This window comes from Oryctolagus cuniculus, chromosome 6 (genome assembly GCF_051225735.1).
Source record: "Oryctolagus cuniculus isolate XC-2025 breed Fujian yellow rabbit chromosome 6, ASM5122573v1, whole genome shotgun sequence".
Lineage (NCBI taxonomy): Eukaryota > Metazoa > Chordata > Mammalia > Lagomorpha > Leporidae > Oryctolagus > Oryctolagus cuniculus.
Genome location: NC_142872.1, coordinates 96,738,082 through 96,749,316, shown reverse-complemented (window position 1 = coordinate 96,749,316; position 11,235 = coordinate 96,738,082). Strand labels below are relative to the sequence as shown.

Below are 11,235 nucleotides of genomic sequence, written 5' to 3'. Positions count from 1 at the left end.
CAGCAGATGAAAGACCTTTCTCTCTGTAAATCTACCTCTCAAAGAAATAAATAAAATAGAAAGAAAGAAAAAATATGCTTTTTGAGAGGTAGTAAGAGAGAGGGAGAGAAACAGCAACATATAGACAGAGACAGATGGGCAGAGAGGGTTCCCAGAAACTCATTCACTCTCCAAATGTCTGCAATAGCCAGGACTGAAGCCAGGAGTCAGAAACTCAATTAGGTTTCTCATTTGGATGGCAAGAACTGAACTACCTTGAGCAACCACCTGCTGCCTCTCAGGGTGAACATTAACAGAAAGCCAGAATCAGGAATTAGGAGCTGGGAATTGAACCCAGGCACTCGAATATGGGACACAGCTGTACCAAACAGTGGCTTAACTGACAGGACAACATCTGGTCTCAAGTTTTTTTTAATTAACAGTTTAAGATCACAACTTTATTTTGGGGCCAGTGCTGTGGGTTAAGTTGCCACCTGAAATGCCAGCATCTTGTATATGTGCTGGGTTTTATGTGCCCCACCTCCAGTCCAGCTCCCTGCTAATGCACCTGGGAAAGCAGCAGAAGATGGCCCAATACTCAGAATTATCTCCATGGGGAAGATCCAGATGGAGTTCCAGGTTCCTGGCTTCGACCTGGCCCAGCCCTGTTACAGCCATTTGGGGAGTTAATGCGTTGATGGAAGATATCGCTCTTTTTCTTTCAAATAAATCTTTTTTAAAAAATAACTTCATTACTATGATAAAGAATAGTATTCATTGCTGAATTTACTAAGAAAATACATTGGCCACTGCTACTTTTTCTCATTCTGAATGTTATGAGTAATTGTCCCATTTTAAATTTATTTCCAGTTTGTAGTGCTTAGCTTAGATTTCTTTTTTTTTTTTTTAATTTATTTTTTTATTTTTATTTTTTTGACAGGCAGAGTGGGCAGTGAGAGAGAGAGAGACAGAGAGAAAGGTCTTCCTTTGCCGTTGGCTCACCCTCCAATGGCCGCCGTGGCCGGCGCACCGCGCTGATCCGATGGCAGGAGCCAGGTACTTCTCCTGGTCTCCCATGGGGTGCAGGGCCCAAGCACTTGGGCCATCCTCCACTGCACTTCCGGGCCACAGCAGAGAGCTGGCCTGGAAGAGGGGCAACCGGGACAGAATCCGGTGCCCCGACCGGGACTAGAACCCGGTGTGCCGGCGCCGCAAGGCGGAGGATTAGCCTAGTGAGCTGCAGCGCCGGCCCTTAGCTTAGATTTCTAATGCTCCCCAGTCACATGCAGTCATTGAATTTTATATATATTACTTCTGATTTTTTTTCCCTTTAACCAACAATTCTCACTGGTAAGTAGCAAAGTTCAACCTCAAACAGCTTGTATAAATTCTCAGGATACCATGCTACTAAAAACAGCAAACTACACTTAAGTTCTCTTGGTCTTTTGTTTCTTAAGAAAAGTAGGAAAGTTCAGAGGGGTACTCCAAATAAGGCCTATCATTGAAACTTAACTCCAGTGGTGGAAAGAAAAGCCAATTAATAATCTTTGAGTTCTTATGCTGAAATTCAAAGACTTTGTTCCTCTCAATAGTCAAGCAAAAACAGAAGAGCGATAATGAATTTCAGATTTACCTGGAACCCTCAAATTACCCACTTCTATTTTGGAATTTTGTGGCTACTTTGAAAGCTAATTCAAGAACAAGCCTATTTCTGTATCTCAGAGGACATATACCCAGCAAGAATTGATCTGCACATTTATACTTTTTCATTAATAAATTTTAACAGACATAAAAATTGTACTTATTTATGAGTACCACATGTTTTGATACATGTGTACATTGTACAATATGCAATCAAGGTACATATATATGTATATATGTGTGTGTCTTGAAACATTTAACATTTCTTTATGGTGAAAGCATTCAAAATTCTATCTTCTAGGTCGTCTTAGAAATACGGAGTACATTAACGTTATTCATAATCATCCTATTGTATACTCTTATGGCTTCTTCTTGTTGTTTAATTCCAAGGAGCAGGCATTTGGTGTAGTGGTTAAGCCACTTAGGACACCTGCATCTCACATCAGAGTGCCTGGGTTTGAGTCCTGGCTCCACTTCCCATCCCAGCTTCCTGCTAATGCCTACCCTGGACAGACAGTAGGCAATGGCTCATGTACTTAGGTTCTGCCACCCATATGGGATACCCAGATGGAGTTCTGGGCTCCTGGTTTCAGCTTGGCCAGGCCCTGGCTGTTGTGTGCATTTGAGAAGTGAACCAGTGGACGAAAGGTTTCTGTCTCTAGAAAATAACAATAAATAAATGAATAATAAACATTTAAAATTCTGTATCCAAGGTTTCAGAGAATCAATTGCCTTTGGACAGCTTCAGGTCTGGTAAATATGTAACCCAGTTCCTTCTGAAAAGCACAGATAGCTAGAAGCAAAATTCTTGTAGTCAAGGGCTGGAAACTCCTGGGAGAAATCGAAGTTTTTTGACTTTCAAAATTTGCTGATGACCTGAGGCAAAAATGTTTAGAGCTTGTTTTTCTCCACCCTAGGACCTGTGATTCAGTTGTGCACCTTGGGATCCCCAGCCCTTCGTTATCAAGAGGCTAAGTCAGGCGGTGCCACGGCTCAGTAGGCTAATCTTCCGCCTGCGGCGCTGGCACCCCAGGTTCTAGTCCCTATTGGGGTGCCGGATTCTGTCCCGGTTGCCCCTCTTCCAGGCCAGCTCTCTGCTGTGGCCTGGGAGTGCAGTGGAGGATGGCCCAAGTCCTTGGGCCCTGCACCCCATGGGAGACCAGGAGAAGCACGTGGCTCCTGCCATCAGATCAGCGTGGTGCGCAGGCCGCAGCGGCCATTGCGGGGTGAACCAACGGAAAAGGAAGACCTTTCTCTCTGTCTCTCTCACTGTCCACTCTGCCTGTCAAAAAACAAACAAACAAAAAAAAGAGGCTATGTTAACAAGGATAGTACAAGTAGAATCCCAACTTCTCTGAAGTAGACACTTAATTTATCAGGAACTAATCTGTAATGGCAACGTCTCTAATAAATAAAAACCAAATCTACCATATAAATTTGAGGAATAATAAATACCAAACAAATAATATATAATAAATAATAAATACCAAATAAAATTGTGGAAGACTCATTTTTCCCCTTGTGTCATCAACTTCTGTAAAGATTATTATGGGCTGGCTTTGTGACACAGTGCGTTCAGCCACTGCCTGTGACACCAGCATCCCATATGAGTACCAGTTCAAATCCCAGCTGCTCCACTTCTGATCCAGCTCCCTGCTAATCTGGAAAGCAGCATAAGATGGTCCAAGTATTTGGATCCCTGCCACTCGTGTGGGAGATCCAGATGGTGTTCCAGGTTTCTGGCTTGGGCCTGGCCCAGCTATGGTGGTTACAGCCATTTTGGGGAGTGAACCAGTGGATGGAAGATATCTCTTTTTCTTTCTCTCTCTAACTCTACCTTTCAAATAAATAAAATAAATCTTTAAAAGGAAGAAAATAAGGAAGAGAGGGAAAAAGGTTCTTATTGGAATTGTAAATACATATTTTTCAAATTGGACTCACCCTTCACTCTAAAATCAGTGCAATCTAAAGGGGAGGAAAAGTTAACAAAAGAACAACAGAAGGAGTGAGTATTTAGTGTAGGTCCAAAGTTCCATTCAGGAGTGACCGGATTTGAGTTCTGGCTACCCTCTGGATCTTAGCTTCCTGCTAATGCACACCCTTGTAGGCAGCAAGTAATGGCTCAAGTAGTTGTATCCCTGCCACCCACATAGAAGACCTAGATTGAGGTCCTAACTCCTGGCTTCAATCTGACCTAACCCCAGCTGTGGTGGGCATTCGATGAGTGATTAGCAGATGAGATACCTCTGTTCAGCTGTGTCTCTCTTTCTCTCTCCCTATCTGCCATTCAAGTAAATGTAAAACAATTTTTTTAATGATGTAGGCATTTCATTGCCTTCTCAGAGGCCATAAATTGTTCAAAAAGCTAATATTGATATGTATTAAATGTGCTATAAACATCTAAGACCTTGAGGTTATATACAAAACTTGAAAAGGACAAAAGCTCATCACAGGCCATGAAAACAAGTGAGGAAAATCATTGTTCAGTGTTTTGTACCCACAATGGGATAGGCTAACTCTTCTTATATTTGAAATTTTCACACAGCCTACATACTATTAGCATACCCTATTTTGAAGTAAATATATTGAGTTTGCTATGTTCCAACTACAGTATTTCATTGATTTTAAGATGCACATTTGGGGCCGGCATTGTGGCATAGCAAGTTAAGCCACTGCCTGCAACACCGGCATCCCATATGGGTTCGAGTCCCAGCTGCTCTATTTCCTATCCAGCCCTCTGATATGGCCTGGGAAAGCAGTAGAAGATGGTCCAAGTTCTTGGGTCCCTGCACCCATGTAGGAGACCTAGAAGAAGCTCCTGGTTCCTGGCTTCTGCTGGGTGCAGCCCCAGCTGTGGGGGCCATTTGGTGAGTGAACCAATAGATAGAAGATTTCTCTCTTTTTATCTCTCCCTTTCTCTCTATAACTGCTTTTCAAATAAAATTTTAAAAAATCTCTTTTAGGGACCAGCGCTGTGGCACAGAGGGTTAATGCCCTTGCCTGAAGCTCTGACATCCCGTATGGGCGCCAGTTTCAGACTGGATGCTCCACTTCTGATCCAACTTTCTCCTATGACCTGGGAAAGCAGTAGAAGCTGGTCCAAGTCCTTGGGCATCTGCACCCATATGAGAGACCTGGAGGAAGCTCCTGGCTTCTGGCTTCAGATCAGCGCAGTTCCAGCCATTGCAGCCATCTGGGGAGTGAACCAGCAGATGGAAGAACTCTCTCTCTCTCTCTCTCTCTCTCTCACTCTGCCTCTTCTCTCTCTGTGCAACTCTGACTTTCAAATAAATAAATCTTTTAAAAAAATCTTTTTTTAAAAGATGAGTATTTTCCCCATTTTTATTGTCTTTGTAATCGAATATGTCTTATCAGTGGCATCTAGTCATAATTTTCAACATTTTAAATAGTGGTACATAAAAAATAATGCCTCTTAAAATTAATGCTGCTTCAGATTCAATCAAGTATGATCTAAATATATAGGAAACTATTCTCTTGAATTCTAAACTATTCTTCAAGGAACAAATATTTAAGTATTTTCTTGCCATAAATGCTACAGATTAAAAGAGATTTCAAAATCTACCAGCCAAATACGATGTGGATCTGGTTTAGATTAGGGTTTAAACAACTCAACTGTTGAAAGACATTTTTGAGGCACTCAGAGAAAAATTTCAACACTAACTGGATTATTGAATGACATTAAGACATTTCTATTAATGTTTTAAAGTAACATAATGCTGTTGTTACTTCAGAAAAAAAGTCTCTTACCTTTTAACGAGGTACACTGAAATATTTATGGATAAAATTATATAATATCTGGGATTTACTTCAAAATAATTCAAGGAAGGGGTGCAGGAAGCAGAGTGAATAGATCAAAGATCACCCATATGCTGTATGTGTTGATCTACAATTGTGGGTTTATTATACTCTTCTCTCTACTTCTGTACATGTTTCAAAATTTCCACAGTGAAATTTTAGAAGTAATGCTTTCAATTCTTGAATGATTAGGTTTGCTTTAATATAAGTCTTTCCATAATGACACTGCATGTCTGTGAATTGTTTTAAAGCAGATTTCAATTCTCTGAATCGATCCTCGCAACTCACATGTGAACCCATTTCCTCATCAAAATGTATTTACAACTTACACAGCATTTACTTTATTGAAAGTTGGATTTCTCATACACACAAGAGGTCTTCAAAAGGCTCATGGAAAATTCACACTAGGAAAAGCCTGTGTATGCATCTCAAAAACTTTTTGCACCAAAATGAACTTATCTTTTAATTCTGCTTTTTGTGAACTTTTTGTAGTACCTGCACACGTGGATGTATTAACAATTCTAAAATCCTAACCTCTACAGTTTTCTCTCCAGAAAACTTACATTGCTGGAAAAGAGATTCTAAGGGAGCAGGAGCCAGGCTGCATCATAGGAGAGACGGGCAGCAAGCTGTGAGACCCAGAGCGAATCAAACTCTCTGGGCTTCAGTTTCACCTTTTATTAAATTACAATTATATTCACTGTGCCATGTGCTGTACTGGGTATTGGGGAATTTACATAGTAAAAATAATAGCCCCTTAAATGGTTTTTTAAAAAAAAAAAAAGACACTCGCTGCAGCAAGGCCTCCATAAAATGTGCCACCAGATTAGAATCTGAAGCAATGTCAACAGTACAGGGAAGGGAAAAAGTCAGTCATCTAACTGTTTCGCCCTGTGACACCAAACAACCACTTTGGCTGAGTTCCTGACTGACTCGTGCAAAGACAGCAGAAGCTTCAGTGCCATTGTCGTGGCCCTCGAAAGCCAGTCCTTGGCCACACGCGTAGTCAGGGACGGATTCCAGTCGCAGGTGTTGTGTCGTGTTGTAGTCACCGCAGGGCTCCAGCCTGACTGCGGATGAGGCTGAAGGGAGGAGGCAGGTGGGTAGTTAGGGTCAGTGTGAAGCTGATGCGGATTTAGTAGAAGGCTCTGAGGCCTTAAAAGCAAGCAGCAGGATCCTGCAGAAACAGCAAACAGGAGAAGCCCCTGCTCTGTGTTGGTCTTAGATCCAGATAGTTGCAAAAGTTGATGACTTTTAAAATGCTCATCTGTGTTCTCAAAGAGTTTTTCCTTTGTTCTGTGTTTCTTTCATCCCCATTTACAACCGTCCTTGGCCGCCCGCCTCGCTGGTGTGTCTCCGGGAGAACTGTCCAAGGAGCAGAAACTCAGACTGGGCTGGCTCTGCCTTTACAGTGAGGGAGAAGCAGTTACAGCTGAAAGCTATGGGAATAATTGAGACTAATCACATTTCTAATCATTTGCAGATGAGAGTAATGTCTTTATTGTATAAAATGCATCAGATTTTGCGAAATGTTCAGTTTGAGAATTAAATGTAGCCACTCTTCTCATTCTGCCGAAGAGGAAGGTAATGTATTACAAGAACTGAGCTGAGACAAGAATCTTCCCTGATGTTTTCTTTAAGCCTTAACGACTAGCTTGTGTTAACCAATGCCTGCCCTTACGTAGTGTGATCTTGCACAAGTCACACCATCTCTGAGCCACAGCCTTCCTGATCTGTAAAGCGACTTTGATGAGCTGCTCCTGACAGCTCCGTGATTTCTGAAGTTTGGAGTCTCTGATCCTTACCAGGAAACTTAGAAAAGAGGTGTTTTGATTGATAGTATTTCCTTGCCAACTTAGATTTAACCTATAAGTATTTTTTCTTATAATTCTTTTTATTAAAAAATCTTTTTAATACGCATTATAATCCTTTTAATAAATTCAAGTCGTGTGACAGCTGCAGAGACCTAAAGACTTGGCCTTGTAGTGGTAGGGGAAACTGAGGCACAGAGGTCTAATCAATTTTCCTTTTGATACTGAAAGTTAAAAAAAATCACAAAGCACTTGTCAGTGAATCAGCAAGATCTAGATCCAGAGAGTGCCATAGATGTGGAAGTTGTTACAGGTACTGAAGAATAACTTATTAAAGAATGTGAAGAAATGTGAAAAGATATGGAAGGATGTCAGAATAAATGATCGCTCATTAGAGCTGAGACATTCACTGATTCAAATGCTCAGCTTTCACTATAATTATGAAATGTTTGACCGCTGGACTCAGTCACTGGCACAAAGAAACACCTGAAATAGCTCCCCTCAGTGAAGATGTTCTGGTAACACTGGGAAAAGAGTTCCAAAAACCGCAGCATGATCTTGAGATAGTGCCATCTACTATTCAGGCAAAGAATGAAAAGTTAAAGGAAGACTTCCAAAGAGAGCAACAGTGCTTGGATGACTAGCAACAGATAATGGAATCTCTTAATGTACTACACAGTGAACTGAAAAATCAGGTTGTGGCATTTTCTAAATCAAGAATCTTTAGGGGCCAGCACTGTGGCGCAGCAGGTTAACGCCCTGGCCTGAACTGCCGGCATCCCATATGGGCGCCAGTTCGAGACCCGGCTACTCCACTTCTGATCCAGCTCTCTGCTATGGCCTGGGAAAGCAGTAGAAGATGGCCTAAGTGCTTGGGCCCCTGCACCCATGTGGGAGACCCGGAAGAAGCTCCTGGCTCCTGGCTTTGGATGGGCTCAGCTCCGGCCATGGCAGCCATCTGAGGAGTGAACCAGTGGATGGAAGACCTCTCTCTCTGTCTCTACCTCTCTCTGTAACTCTTTCAAATAAATAAAATAAATCTCTAAAAAAAAAAAGACTTTAATGAGCTGAAAACTAAAATGCTTAATATATTAAAAAAAAGAAACTCTTGATTGCCTTGGGAGACTTTCTAGAAGACCACTTCTCTGCCTGATGGAAGTGTTAAAAAGAAAAAGCATTCAAGAATCAACTGCACAGCTGATAACACTGCATGAGATATTACAGACTCTTATAAACAGATTATTTGATGTTCTACATGATCCATATATCAAAACTGGTGATTCCTTTTGGCCTCTTCATACTGAACTGCTGTTGCCTGATGGAATTGCCTTGAGACATCCAGAAGATCCAACCCAAATAAGATCAGAAGCCTTCCATAGAATGGTCTCTTTCATACAGTAAGGAATCTTGTCATTCAAGGATAACAGAAACACAGGGCCATTTGTATAAAGAACATTATTTGCAAGTGGAAACACATAGTCCATCTTCCTATTCTCCTTAAATGGTACATGTTGCCACCCATTATTCATTGTTTAATGATCCTTTTTTAGTGCTTTTGTGTTTTAAATGTATAAGCAAAAATGCAAATAAAAATATCCTAGACTTATAAAACATTTAATGTACTTTATATCATGCAGTATTCTTCAGAAAATGTTTTGTTAATTTCTGATATTGCTAATGTAATATTTTCCTTTTAAAATTTATGTATGTGTTTTGAGCTCCATCTGGTACTTAACTCTTTTATATTTAGCAATTGTAATGGAAAAGTAATTTAATTTGCAGATAGTTTTTTTAACTTGAAGTAATATCTGTAGAACACTGCATAATTTTAAATATTTAGAAATTTTGTTTCATGTTTACTGCTTTTCTTCTAGATTTGTTAAAAATTGGAATGTAAAGAGCTAATGGGTAAAGATAGCCTAATAACTGTATTTAAAATATATTGTAGGGACCAGTGCTGTGGCGCAGTAGGTTAATTCTCCGCCTGTGGCACCGGCACCCCGTATGGGCTCCAGTTCAAGTCCAGCTGCTCTTCTTCTTATGCATCTCTCTGCTGTGGCCTGGGAAAGCAGCAGAAGATGGCCCAACTGCTTGGGTCCCTGCACCTGTGTAGGAGACTTGGAGGAACAGCCTGGCTCCTGGCTTCAGATCGGCTCAGCTCCAGCTGTTGCAGCCATTTGTGAAGTGAATAGCGGGGGCTGGCGCTGTGGCATAGTGGGTAAAGCCACCACCTTGCCTTCACTGCTGGCATCCCATATGGGCGCCGGTTCAAGTCCTCTCTGCTCCACTTCCAATCCAGCTCTCTGCCATGGCCTGGGAAAGCAGTAGAAGATGGCCCAAGTCCTTGGGCCCCTGCACCCACATGGGAGACCTGGAGGAAGATCCTTGCTCCTGGCTTCGGATCGTTGCAGCTCCTGCCGTTGCGGTCAACTGGGGAGTAAAGCAGCAGATAGACGACCTGTCTCTCTGCCCCTCCTTTTCTCTCTGTGTAACTCTGACTTTCAAATAAATAAATCTTAAATAAATATATATATATAACATGCCAAATGACATGTCAATCCACTCTTGCTCCTGCTCACTACCAACAAAATTATGTTCATAACATTTTGTTAATTTTCTGTAAATAAAATTCTAAATATCTCCAAAATAAATAATTTCAAGTACCAAATCTTAAATATCACACTAACAAAATTAAACATGACAGAATATTAAATCAAATGCCAAATAAAATTTATTCCAGAAATGTAAGGGTGGTTTGATATTGGTAAATATATTAACATAATTCAGAGAGTAGGCACTTAGCCTAGTGGTTAAAATGCCCAAGTACTATATGCCCAAGAGTGCATGGCTTCAACTTCCAGTTCTGGCTCTTGACTCCAGATTCCTGCTCATGTGTCCCTGGGAGACAGTGGCGATGCCTAGAGTAATTGGGTTTCTGCCTCCCACATGGGAGAGCTGAATTGTGTTCCCAGATCCTGGCTCTGGCCCTGGCCCATTCTTGGTCATTGAGGGCATCTGGGGAAGCAAACCAGCAGATAGGAGCATTATTTCTCTGTTTCCCAAATAAATAAAAATAATTAATTAAATTTATATATATAAAATTCAGCATTGCTAGAACTAAAAAATATGTAATTATCTTAATTCATGCTAAAGATAATTAATGAAATTCATATTTTTCTTATTTCAAAACTAGCCTAAATATGAAAAAATGAAATTGTTTTGAACTAATAACAACTTTATCCTTAAAAATGAAATTCACAAAAAACATCTGTATAGTCTATGATTCTTGAAGTTCATACAACTGTAGGTACAATTTTTGTGGTCAAGTGCATTTTTCTAGAGTTAGCTTTCATCAAATTCTCAAGGGAACAAGCATACCGAAAATGCTCCAAAGGTGCTACCATTAATATCAGGAGCAAGAAAAGGATGCTGTTGTTGCCACTATTATTTCATAACATTCTGGAACTTCTGGCTAATGCCATATGACAAGAAAGCGAAACCAGAGGCATAATAATTGAAAATGAGAAATATCAAATTAGCATTGTTTAGAATATTGTGATTGTATTTGGTCCTTTTGATTGCAAGACATAGTAGCATGTTCAGGTTATACTAGCTTTATCAGTTTATTCTGAAGACACAAAGGAGGTCAAGAGGAGAGGAATTAGCCATGCTGAGTGGGGAGCTTGCTCAAAGTGATCTGTGGTCATGCATGGCAGGTGCTGCTTGTTCTTTACTCCGGGTTTCCACAAAAGCAATTGATGTCCTTTATTTCTACTGTAATTAAACAACAGAATATATGAATCTTCTTTTTAACAAACATGCTCTTCCAAGCTCCTTCTCATCCAACCAAACTAGAGTCTGTATATCCTGATTTGAGACCAACCCTCCCATTGCTATGAAGGGAATGTGAAGGAGAGATCTTCATCTATGGTGTTCAGAGATAACTGAGCTATTACTCAGGATCTGCACTGCTGACATCAGTTTCTGG

The 11,235-nt window shown here is 40.7% G+C and overlaps 1 pseudogene; it reads left to right on the top strand.

Annotated features, from left to right (window-relative positions):
• The first annotated feature begins 6,965 nt into the window (after positions 1 to 6,965).
• Positions 6,966 to 8,648, top strand: LOC100348303 (centromere protein K pseudogene; annotated as a pseudogene).
• Positions 8,649 to 11,235: the final 2,587 nt, after the last annotated feature.